The sequence below is a fragment of the Eurypyga helias genome, unplaced genomic scaffold (assembly GCF_000690775.1).
Source record: "Eurypyga helias isolate BGI_N326 unplaced genomic scaffold, ASM69077v1 scaffold2754, whole genome shotgun sequence".
Classification (NCBI taxonomy): domain Eukaryota; kingdom Metazoa; phylum Chordata; class Aves; order Eurypygiformes; family Eurypygidae; genus Eurypyga; species Eurypyga helias.
The window spans coordinates 31,455-43,917 of NW_010244144.1; the positions used below are offsets into that span (position 1 = coordinate 31,455).

Here is a 12,463-nt window from a genome sequence, read left to right on the forward strand (position 1 = left end):
TGGAGAAGCTCGTGGAGGACTGCCTCCTGTTGGAGGGACCGCACGCTGGAGCAGGGGCAGAGTGTGAGGAGTCATCCTCTGAGGAGGAAAGAGTTTGGTTGCCAAGTCTGGTGCTGGTTGCTGGCTGGGCCTAAACCACGAGAGAACTAATGTTTTTCATACTCTTTTGTTGTTCTGGTTTCCATTCCTTGGTATTCTTTTGCACTTCAGGAAGGCTACTGTTTACCCGTGAGTCTCCTGACATAATATGCAGTCTTCTTGTACAACAGAGTGGTTTTCTGAGGAGGAAAGAGTTTGGTTGCCAAGTCTGGTGCTGGTTGCTGGCTGGGCCTAAACCACGAGAGAACTAATGTTTTTCATACTCTTTTGTTGTTCTGGTTTCCATTCCTTGGTATTCTTTTGCACTTCAGGAAGGCTACTGTTTACCCGTGAGTCTCCTGACATAATATGCAGTCTTCTTGTACAACAGAGTGGTTTGTTCCCAAGTTCTCACCAAGTGTATTTTTTTTAATTTGGTGGGCACCCTCCTCCTATGAAGCAGCTCCATGGAGGCTTCAGACTGCACTGAATTTGTGTCTTCCGTGGATATACTAGTGCTGCTGCCAGGAGAAGTGATCAAAGCATAGGCAGGGATGGTTAACAACCAAAATTAAAATGTAAAGTATGCCACTACACTTGAACTAACAATCTCAATGTATAGTCCAGGCCCACAGAAGGTTTATACCAAACTTACATCGTCTGTTCTACTGGCTGAGCTGATGCAAAGCTGCTGCAGGCACACCTACTCTGTGCTGCAAGTTAGCTTTCCAGTTCTGCTGCCAACATAATTCCTATTTCCTGCCTGGGTATCAAGGGCTGACAACAGAAGAATGCTTTGAGTGAGACAATAGCAGGACTGAAGTCATTAAATTTATTTCACATGAACTCTGAAAAAGAGCAAACTCCGAACTGGCATCTGCTGGGAACTGTTTCATTTCCCACTGAAGATTCTGAGCATGAACAAATATTTATTATTGATAATACAGGAAAATAATTTATTTATTAATAATTTTAATTTTACTGAACACACGAACTTCACAAAATAAACAGTACAAGGACAGATGTCCAACAGAGAAAGTGTGAAATGATTAAGTAGGAAAGGAATGAATAAGCTTAGATGCCTGCCAAGAGTCACATTCCCAAAACCACTGCATGTTTGCACCAAGGAAAAATTCAGCTATTCAAATGGCACTGAAAACACAATCAATCTCCTCCTTTATTTATTTCTATAAGAACGAGAAAGAAGGAAAGAAATGGAACTCTTAGTATTATTGGAAACCAAGAAGAAAACTAGTGTATATTTTCACTATTATCTTCATAAAAAAACCCTGCACTTGATTTAAGAATGGGAGCCATTAGGTTGGCTTGGTTTATAAGGTGCTATGGAAGTAATTTACTTTTACTGTGTGGCAGCTACCTCTATATGGTTTTTGATAGATGAGGCCAGTACCTGACAGTTATCAAAGTATTAAATATATTCCAGTTCCTGCATATTTGTTTTTACCTATTATGTCTGATAATACAAGATGTGGTTTGCATTAGCATCCCCCAAAATCTCTGTGTACTAACTAGAAAATAATTTGAGTACTATTCCACAAATTAAGATATTTACTTTGCTAAAGCATGATCAGTTAAAGTTCTGCTGTACCTGGAGGAAAAAACCCAAAAATCCTATGTAGGGATTAAGATACTTTCACTTTGTGAACTAAATCTTTAGCGTTTACAGTACAAAGACAATTTACAATAATGATCTACCCAAGTCGTTGAAGAATGGCTGACTACATAACACATCCACTAGCAATAAAACATAATGATAGGGCTCATGCTATGAAAAACTAACATTTGTTTACATAAATTAGCCCCCATTTAGTAATTACACTGTATGTCTGCTATAAGGTCAAGAAAAATGTAACCCTGGCAGAAGCAATACAGCATGCATTACAGTCTAGACAGAGATATGTTGGAAAATTATGTGGGATGATAATTAATCAGTTAATGCTTTCCATGTGTTTTATGATATGTAGAGCCACGATTTTAGAATAAAATGTTTGTGCTAATGCAGTCACTTCCCTCTTTCTTAAAAGAAATACTACCAACTGCTGTTATTCAGACCAAAGAGTATCAAAAAAAGAAAGTATATAGCGATATAAACACATACAAACCCCCCAAGAGTTGCATACACATCTTTCTGGTTTATTAGCAAGTAATGATGTATCTTCATCATATATAATAATAATATCAAAGTATTTAAAGTACCTATACATTTTGGAGGAGCAAATGGTAAACCAAACTGATTATTTATCGGTCATCTGTGTATGCACGTGTGACATATAGCCATAATACGCCTCTACACAACCAGTACTTCATTCAGGTGCCTAGCTAAGCAAGCCACCTAAGACAAGTCATAAATTGCTTTTGTAATCAAGAGAGGTGATTGATTTTCCTGAATTCCTCCAAGCTGGAGATGCTGCATACTTTACTTTGGGTGCCTCAATTTTCTTGATTAAAACCCAAACAAAAAAAAACAACCAACCAACCAAACAAAATCCAAACAAAAACAAAACAACCCCAAACCCCTCAATCAAAACAAAACCAAACCAAAACACCTTCCCCCCCAAAAAAAACCTGAGAAATCTGTGATTATTTCAGTGCTCAAAGACTCTTTTAGTTCACTTTTCTAAAATCTAACTGAAGGCAAAAGCAAAATTACCAGTCCTCTCAAAAGTAAAGCCACATGCTTCTTGTAAATCGTTTAAAATTTCAGTTCAGAAAAATGAATCATTTATGTGAATTTCCCTTTCCCGAATTTCATTGCCAGCCATCCCACTGGCAACCACACTCCAGCGGATTTTGCTGGTGGATCCTGTGCCTGTGTGTGGGTTAGTTACTGAGCTTTTGTCCTCAGTAACCTCTGCAACTTAGCACCAGGAAAGGGCGAGACAACTGTGTCAAGGAGTGGGCTAGGGAGGACTGTGCTGTTTTCAAGACGGATGATGTCTAGCGCAGAAGACATCATCCTAATTATATCACCATCGTTAGAGTGAAGTTAATAAAGCTGCATCTTCCTTCTTAAATTTGTCCCAGGGGCTGATCATTCTCTTGTGCATAGCAAATAGTTGTACAGACTCGTAAATGTTTCTGCCACTTGGTCGTACCATAGGTGAATGTGAAGAGAGTAACTTGTCTCTGCTGTGTCCCCTTTGTCACACGGGCTATAAAAAGGATGACCTCCCACACAGTTTGGTAAATAAATATAAGATCTCCTTCGTTTCTATGGGGCTACAAAACCTAAATGCTCCTGAGGTCACAAGCTGTGCCCAAGACCAAGCAACCTGAGGCCTACTCATTGACTGCAAGAGCTCACCTGAGCAGCCTGGGGTGCAACCGGGCTGGGAGCACAAGCAGCTCACTCTAACACAAGAGTAGCTACCAAAACTACAAACAATATCATGCATTTTCCCGTATTTGCATAAATTAGGAGACACCACTTCTTAGCATGAAATCTGCCAACCAAAGACAGTAGGTATCAGTGAAAAGCAATCAATTTGACCAGTCTACTGAAAAATGTCCTCAACACAAGTGAATTGGATAAAGTGAACCCAGTGAATTAAGTGAAAAATTCTTTTTTTGTAAATAAATTATTTGTATTTTCTATTTTATTATGTATTTTTACTTCATTAGGGGACTAAAAAAACTCACCCTCATTTGTATATGCCCTATACTTACATTGTGCCCTGTGGTGACTATCTCTTTTGAAACTCTTTCCAAGCACTGTACTCTCGCACACAGTAAATCAGATACAAAGATGGATGAATGACAACAGGGGAAGAGGAGGAGGTATTTCACAATGCTGCTGTCCTTCAAGAGAAAACGCTGAAGCTGTAACCAACTAACTATAATAAATGAGTACATGACAAGAAGAAATGAGGTGTGAAAGTAAAAAAGCTACACAAGGATGAATACTTCAGAAAGTACTTTGTCACGGAAATCCTCTGTATGTAGTGTGCAATCCTAGCTAAAATTACTAGCAGGCAGATGTTAAATGTTTTATATAGTACATGCAGATGCAGGTAAAATACGGATTTTTTTTTTTTTTAATAGAATGTGTTTGCTCTTTCCAAAGGAAACTTTCTCAACAGTAATACAGACCTTGAAAATACAATTTGAAGCTAATTTAGGGAAGGCAATAGGAAAACACCCTAATATCTTCGTTAAACTCATTTTTAAAGAGTGAAGTCTTCCACCCTGCCTGCCATATTAGACAGAAATTTAGCACAGACTTTGCTGGCAAAAGAAAGAAATTCCTCTCACCCTGTTCTGCTGTTGCCTTTCCCAGGCAGTGTCTGCAAGGCTGTGTGCATAGCAGTGAGCTGGAGCTGGAAATGAGCATCACCCTGCACTTTGCCCTAGCTTTGAGCCCTCTCACTTCATGAGGGTGTGTCAGTTTTTATCGTGTCCAGAGAAATATTCAAATTGGATAAAACCGAGGAAACTGAATTAGAGGTGGGCATCACATGCTTTTTACTTCAGACTTTACAGAAGTCTCCATTTACCCCCAGATTAACTTTCTGCTTTGCTAATCCTCTCAGAAAGGGGGAAATCTATTTGATTACAATAACAACCCCTTTCTCAAAGTGTTCTTACTAGATTGACATCTCTACTCAGGGAAAAATCTCGCAAAGCGCTAAAACTCCTCTGTGGATATGTGTAGTGACAATAAGGACAGAAGCTCAACACTCACTGGGGAAAGTTTCACAAAAGGTGACATCCAGAAATGATCTGCTGCTTTTCAGTCTTCAGGCAGCATGAGTGGACTGTAAGCTAAGCAGGCTTGGCAGTCTGCAGCCTATTTCATCACACCCCTAAGAGCCATAGTTTTACTTATTTACTTACTTCACCAGGAGGCTTCCTGGGAAAATATTTCCAAAACGCATGAAAGCAACAAAGTTTGTAATTGTGGTTATTGGGGACTACAGGCCTGAGGATATCCTTAGCTTCAGTGCTAAGGACATTATTACTGGAGAGTGTTTTTCATGAGCTCTCAGTAGCTCACCAACTTGCAGGAATGTGGAATGCCATCAAAGCCTTCTCTCAGCAAGAGTCTTGAGCACTGGCTCAACTTGAGCTGTGGGCATTAATTACTCTTGTGCTTGAAGTGAGACAGCTCACATGCCCAAAACATTCTGAAAGGGATTGATAAAATGTTTACTCTATGATGTTAGCCAGCTTATCCAGAAGGATGAAGCAAGCTCAGTGTACTTCAAACAGATATCTCTACTGAAAATCCTCAGACTGAGCAAAGAGACCCAATGATCTTCTCACTCCTAGGGGAAGCTTCTTCAGATTCCAAGCAGTCTGTCGTAAGATAATGAGGGAAAGCTGCCTTTTCTTCACTATGCAGGGCCATGTGTTCTCACGTTTCTTTTTCATACTGCCTAGTAATGCAAACAGTTTTGAGAGGAGAAAGGCTAGTTAACATACAAATCAAGCCATTAGCATCAAAGAATTTCAACCTTACCAAATATTGTTTTAGTATCTGTGGTGGAATTGAGCGGGCACACAAACTCTGGATAACTGTGTTTCTCATTTTCCTTGGGTAAATAAAACATCGTCCTCTATCATCAGCCACCGTGACCATGAGTGGTGCTACAGAATTGTCACAATCAGTTTTTCTCTCATACTGAGACAAATAATATTTTCTGTGGTGCCAGACTATACCCGTTTTTCAAAGTACCCATTCGAAAAGGACTATCCAGGATTTTGGATAGTCAGCAAAGCAACAACAGAGGTACGCTCTGGTTCCTACCGACACCTGTGGCCCCTGTGATTCTTTCCGAAAGGCCCAGACAGCTGAGACAGAATTGGCTCCATCTCTTCAGCTTCCCACAGAGTGGGAATGGACCATGGATGGGCCGACACGTTCTAAAATGTGCTGTCAGCCAGGCTCAGGGACACTTCCCAAAACGAAAAGAGCTCTGCCACTGTGACACCCAGCTCTGCAGCTGGCCAGTGAGAAGGAGGCCTGTTATGGTCAGCTGGGCTTGGAGTCAGCCCAAATCAAGTCAGCAGACCACCAAGACTCAGATCATACTTCATGTCTGCCAAGCTAACGCTCACTACTGCATAAACGAAAACTGATCTGAAAAAAACCCCAAACACACCACAGAATCTCAGCCCTTTCACAAATCAAACCATATCACTTTCTTCAGAGCATTCACATCCACAGGGCTTAAACCTCTGACAGAAGGAAATGTAAATGAACACTACCTAACCATGCAACTATGAGCGGGCATTTCATTTTCACGTTAGGCACTAGTTAACAGCAGGCATTCAACCTGAAAGGAATGAAAACAACCAGAAGCTGGGAAAATAGTCATTCAAGGCATACTTGAGATATTCAGCACATCCCAAATTCAAGGCTAGGGTACACCATAAGCCATTTAGCCTAAAAGGCAGCAGCTTATGGTTTTGTCATTGTGGCTGAGCCTAAGAATATTGTGAAAGCAAAAGTACTGAAGCATATCCATTCTTTTCTTATGTGTATGTATAATTTCTAGCCACAGTAAATTAGTAAATTACAGGAAGAACACACTCCTGCCATAGCAACAAGTAAATATTTATAACTGTATGACACCCAGTTGTTTTATTCAAAACAAACAATAAAGTTCCTAAAATGTTGTTTTACTTTAAAAAACCCACATATATTCATGTCAAAGAGAATAAAAGATCCTAGTTGAAAAACAGAAACTAGATTTCATCTAGGTCCTAAATTATCAGACTCTGACATATAGGTCCAATATTTCTAATTCGTATCCAAACATGCACCCCATTGAAATGAGTTTCCCTGTTTGCCCAGGGATGTCGTAAATAATATTTAGAAAATGGATGCTGACAGATCCCTTTTAGGCTATCTCAGTGCAAAACCAATACATTGGGAATTCCTTCTGCACGTGAAGGCAGACTTAGGCAGTGCAGCTCCGTGTCTCTTCCCAAATAAAATGATGGGTGAAGGAGGTATGCCACCAAAGCTTGTTACATTGATTTAAGTATAGGACAGCAGAATGCGTCTGGAATTACCCTGCACTGTTTTTCAGACAAAAGGAGAATACAAAAAGTATTCCGTAACAGTTTAAAAACAAAATTTCTGGTTGAGATTTTGATGGACTTGAGCCCAGAGTGAACTTCCAGAGCTACGTGGAATTCGTAGCATCAGTTTGATAGGCTGAAGGAATGCTTTTACCAGAAACGCTGAAAAAGCATTAAACTTCAGGGTGCCACTTGAATACCACTTCTATAATTAATACAGCATGACCTTGTATAAACCTTATAAATTTGTTCATGAATATGGAAAGTAAGACTAACTGCACTGTAAAGAAAAAGTGGGGTGCTTAAGTATCTGACACAGCTACATATTTAATTCTGTTGGTACTTTTCCCTTGAGTATCTTCTGAATAAAAATATTACAGCAGCAATCAGAGGACACTGATCTATTCATACTAAAATCTCCCTCTATCCCTGAATCTTAACATTAGATTTTTATTTCAGCTACATTTCTGAACGATTGCAGCATTCAGTAAGGAACAACCTTTCTCATATCTGGCAGTAATTCGCCTCCGAAACTTTATGGTTAAGTGGGATACAATCATTATGGCCTCTCAGATTGGTTTGTGACTTCTTTCTAGACTGGACCTTTCAGCTTCTGGACAAGGTGAAATACATTTTCCACAGCAGACTGATTCTTTATTCATTTCCTGTGATTCTTTCCATTTTGGTTTGTGGTTAGAAGACCAGGAATATGGTTGTGAACATTATCACATGAGTTACTGCAAGCTTTAGACCTTTTTGAAAATACCGTTTGCATATTTCATGCCCCTGAAAGCAGCCTGTCTGAAAGTTTTCGATTAGGGTGCCTGAAATTAGACACATTCATTATCAACATCATCAAAACTAAAATGATTTTCAGAGCTGGTGAGTCAGTGATAGTCTAGAAATACTCAAAGCCTCTGAAACACAGGCTCCTAGACACCCACTCATTGATTAAAATGCCTGCCATTAGGTAAACACAACTAAGAGTTTACTCCTTGCTATCTTGTTTTGAAAGACCAGAAACAGCAGTTCAGCTCATTTTCTCTCCTATGTACTGTATTCCCATATGATACTCTGGGAGGTATTATCAAGCTTATTGAAGACAGCTTTTCAAAATTCATCGTGTACAAGTAATACAGAACTTCTGAGCTAATATATTTAAAAGTAAGCAATATGCCATTCAGCTTTACCCTGGAAAGACAAGATGTAGAAGTTGTGATCAAGATACCTTTATATTAAATTGGAAATTTTCTGGTAGTCATTCATGCAGTACATGCCGGGAATACTCGGTTTCTTCAAAATAATGGAGAGTTGATATTAGCCTCTCAGTTCCTCCACAGCTTGTCACTTCTCGGAGCCAGGACCATAAATGATATGTTTTAAAGAAGAATTTCTGTTTTAGTGAACAGGGATTGAACTTCACAGAACCAGACATTAAAACTAAGATTTTCCCTAGCTTCCTGACAAGGCTTTCCTCTGCACTTACTTCCAACTCCAGGTCCTAGAAAAATTCCCAAGCTGAGGAGAGCTGTCAGGAGAGCATGTGTTTCTTTAACAAGGGACACACCAGTATAGCCAGTGCAACTCTGGAGTTCAGGGACTCTCTGACTTGATTCAACAACTTAGTTTTTGCCAGAGGTTTAACACATGGTGTGCAACCCTTCAGACCATGTAAAATAGGTGTTTCATCACAATACATTCATAGAATATAGCTAGGTAACTGGCATCAAATCTGCTGATCTGATGGTCCTTGGATTACACCAGCGTTTTAGTTTTGATAGCTTGAAATGTATTAAAAGACATGAACAGTGGTGATTACTTCTTTCTCCAGATAAGACTGGATTTGAAGAGGCGAAGACAAGGGAAAATTGTGGGTATGGATTTAGACAGCTTCCTCTCTACAAGTGGATAACCCTGCCTCAGTATCGTTTTAGGTAGTTGTCTCTCTCCTATAACTCTAGCTTGTTGCAACTACTTGTAGTAGAAGTCCATCTCTTGAGTAGGCTGCCAGTGGAAATACACAATTAATATGAGTTTTGTCCTAACTTTGGATTCTGACAAGCTTCTTAATGGATGGTGGGCTTTCTTGCTATCTGATGCACAAGACTACAAGGTCAGCCTGAGAAGAGCTCCCGAGCTCTAGAAAAAGCAAGGGAAATACTGAAATAGGTTGGCAAGTCCAACACCTCTATACCCACTACAGCATACCCAGTGATAGACAAGCTGTGACTGTTCTGTTGGTAAAAGGAGAATCATAAAATCAGCAGCAAAGGTCCTGGTCCTGCTGTTTATATCCAACAGAAGATACTCGGAGCTTGCACCAGCCAGTAAAGACAAAAGGATATTTTAGTTCCAGTAATCAGCCCTTTTATATCTGTATGTATATACACACACATATATATATAAACACACATATACACATGCACATATGTATATGTGTCAGTTCAGTTTCTTAAGGAAGATGTTTAATATACACATATAAGAATGTTTCGTCATACATATGTTTCTTTAGAAACTAAACAGATGATGAATAATACACTCTGTGCTATTTATTTTACGCTGCTCCCACATCTTCTTTTGTCATATGCAGCAGAACATTATACTCAAAACAGATTATAGGAGTTCCTAAGAATAGGAATCAATAGACTTTGGATGCTTACAAGAGAACCGGAGGAGAAATAAGAAGGTGAGATAAATTCATTAGCTGTAAATGTCTGTGAAACAGATAATTCATCCATAAAACAGTTAAAACCATTTGATATTCAGGCTTTACAGTTAACACAAATTGTTTTAACAAGGTAATTTGTTCCTTCCAAAGGTTGCTACATCCAGAAAATACTATTGCATCAGTTACATTGAATTCATGTTTTAAAAGCACTTTTTCCATTTGCTTTTCTACTTGGAGAGCTTGCTAGATATCGATGGCAATTTGTGAAAGGTTTGACAAGAGTGAAAGTATGAAAATCTGAAAGGTAGGGGGCCTTATAAACAAGAACTACTTGAGTTACTCTGCCATACAATATCTAATCAACTAATAGGGAGGTAAATATTTTAATAGATCTTTGATTTTCATAATTGCCCCTGTACCTGTAGTGTATGAGGAAAACTTAAAACAACATGAAGACACCCCAACCCAGCAATTTATGATTTTGAATCTAAAACCAGATTAGAATCTTAAAAGCAGTAAATTCCTGAAATTCTTTAAAGTCCTCCCATGAGATTTTATTAACTTAAATTCATCTTAAATTCTTCAATTCATAGCAAAAACCAAGGTTCCAGACTGTGCATCAGGACAAAAACTCTTGAAAAAGATTTTTGTCTGGGATTTTTTCAGATAGTCTTTAGACACAGATCTAACTTTGTGATAAGTAAATATATTGGGTTTGCATGGCAAGGTTTGGTAGCTGGGGGCAACAGGGCTGGCTTCTGTGAGAAGCTGCCAGAAACTTACCCTGTGTCCGACAGAGCCAATGCCAGCCAGCTTTGAGACAAACCCGCTGCTGGCCCAAGGCCAAGCCAATCACTGATGGTGGTAGTGCCTGTGGGTAACAAGTTTAAGAAAGTGGAAAAATTGCTGTGCAACAGAAATTGCAGCCACAGAGAGGAGTGAGAATATGTGAGAGGAACAGCTCTGCAGGCACCCAGGTCAATGGAGAAGGAGGGGGAGGAGGTGCTCCAGGTGCCGGAGCAGAGATTCCCCTGCAGCCCGTGGTGCAGCCCATGGTGAGAGGGCAGGGCCATGGAGGAGCAGAGACCCACCTGCAGCCCGGGAAGGATCACACGCTGCAGCAGGTGGATGCCCAAAGGGGGCTGTGACCCTGTGGGAAGCCCATGCTGGAGCAGGCTCCTGGTGGAACCTGTGGCCCCGTGGAGAGAGGAGCCCAGGCTGGAGCAGGTTTGCTGGCAGGACTTGTGACCCCGCAGGGGGCCCAGGCTGGAGCAGGCTGCGCCTGAAGAACTGCACCCTGTAGGAGGGACCCCACGCTGGAGTGGTTTGTGAAGAACTGCTGCCTGTGTGAAGGAATCACATTGGAGAAGTTCGTGGAGGACTGTCTCCCATGGGAGGGACCCCAAGCTGGAGCAGGGGCAGAGTGTGAGGAGTCCTCCCCCTGAGGAGGAAGGAGCAGCAGAGACATGGTGTGATGGACTGACCACAACCCCCATTCTCTGTACCCCTGTGCCGCTCAGAAGGAGAAGGTAGAGAAATCTGCATCAAAGTTGAGCCTGGGAAGAAGAGTGGTTGGGGGAAAGTGTTTTAAGGTATGGTTTTATCTCTCATTATCCTACTCTGATTTGATTGGTAATAAATTACATTTATTTCCCCAAGTTTGATCTCTTTTGCCCAGGACCATAAGTGCTGAGTGACCCCTCCCAGTCCTTATCTCGAGTTTCGAGCTTTCCATTGTATTTTCTCCCCCCTGCCCAGCTGAGGAGGGCAGTGACAGAGCAGCTTTGGTGGGCACCCGGCCTCCAGCCAAGGTCCACTCACTGCCATAGCTTGATGCTTCAGGTTGTGCAATGTGTCTCCTGTTGATTTCTAAGTTTCAGAGCAGGGATTGTAACCTCCCCGAATATAAACATCTGGGATTCCAAATTCAGTTTTCACTGAACTTTCCCTAAGGAGTCTAAATGAATCAGAAACTATAAACCAGAGATACAGAATTTCCCCAATGCAAATAAAGCATTCACAGCTGAAATCCAAAAGGAAAAAAAAACTTGAACTTGCAGAGAGCTTAATGAGGTAAGGTACTAGTATCTCAGTTGGGAGCCAAGTAAATTGGGTGATTACTCTTAAGACATGTCACACTGAGGTCTGGCAATTTATGAAAGATGAATATTAAGATTAAATTTATAAGTGATAGGTATAATGCTGTATTTAGAGCTTTGAATTATCTAAACCATTTCCAAGTATTCAAGTTATGTAAAATTAATTAGTACAATATTGTATTAAAGCTATTTTCTCTTTTCAAATCACAAAAGTATGTGAAATGTGGTTTATAAATAATGTCTTTAAGGGAAAAAGGAAATAAAAGAAAAAAGGACTGATGCTGCTGCTGGCTTTCATATGATTTCATACTGATTTCAGCTGGATTACTGTGTGATTGGAGTTGCAGGTTTAAGAACTTGGTTAAGAATGATAATGAATAAGCAGAGAGGAGTAATAAAAAACGTAGTTAATAAGCAACATTTTGAATGAAGGAGCATAAGAAACTCATCAAGAAACTAAGAAAAGGGAAGATCAGCAGAAAGAATAATAATTCATACACTGCAGTGAAAAAAACACAAAACAGAGATGTGATTATTTCAATATAATGGCCATTGCAAACTATTTATTAGC

At 40.1% G+C, this 12,463-nt stretch overlaps 1 protein-coding gene across 1 annotated transcript in view; it reads right to left on the reverse strand.

Moving 5' to 3' along the window:
• The window catches only part of CTNND2 (catenin (cadherin-associated protein), delta 2), a gene marked incomplete at both ends in the record, with an annotated part of 80,982 nt that overhangs the window by 23,668 nt on the left and 44,851 nt on the right, over positions 1-12,463 (reverse strand). The window lies entirely within an intron of this gene.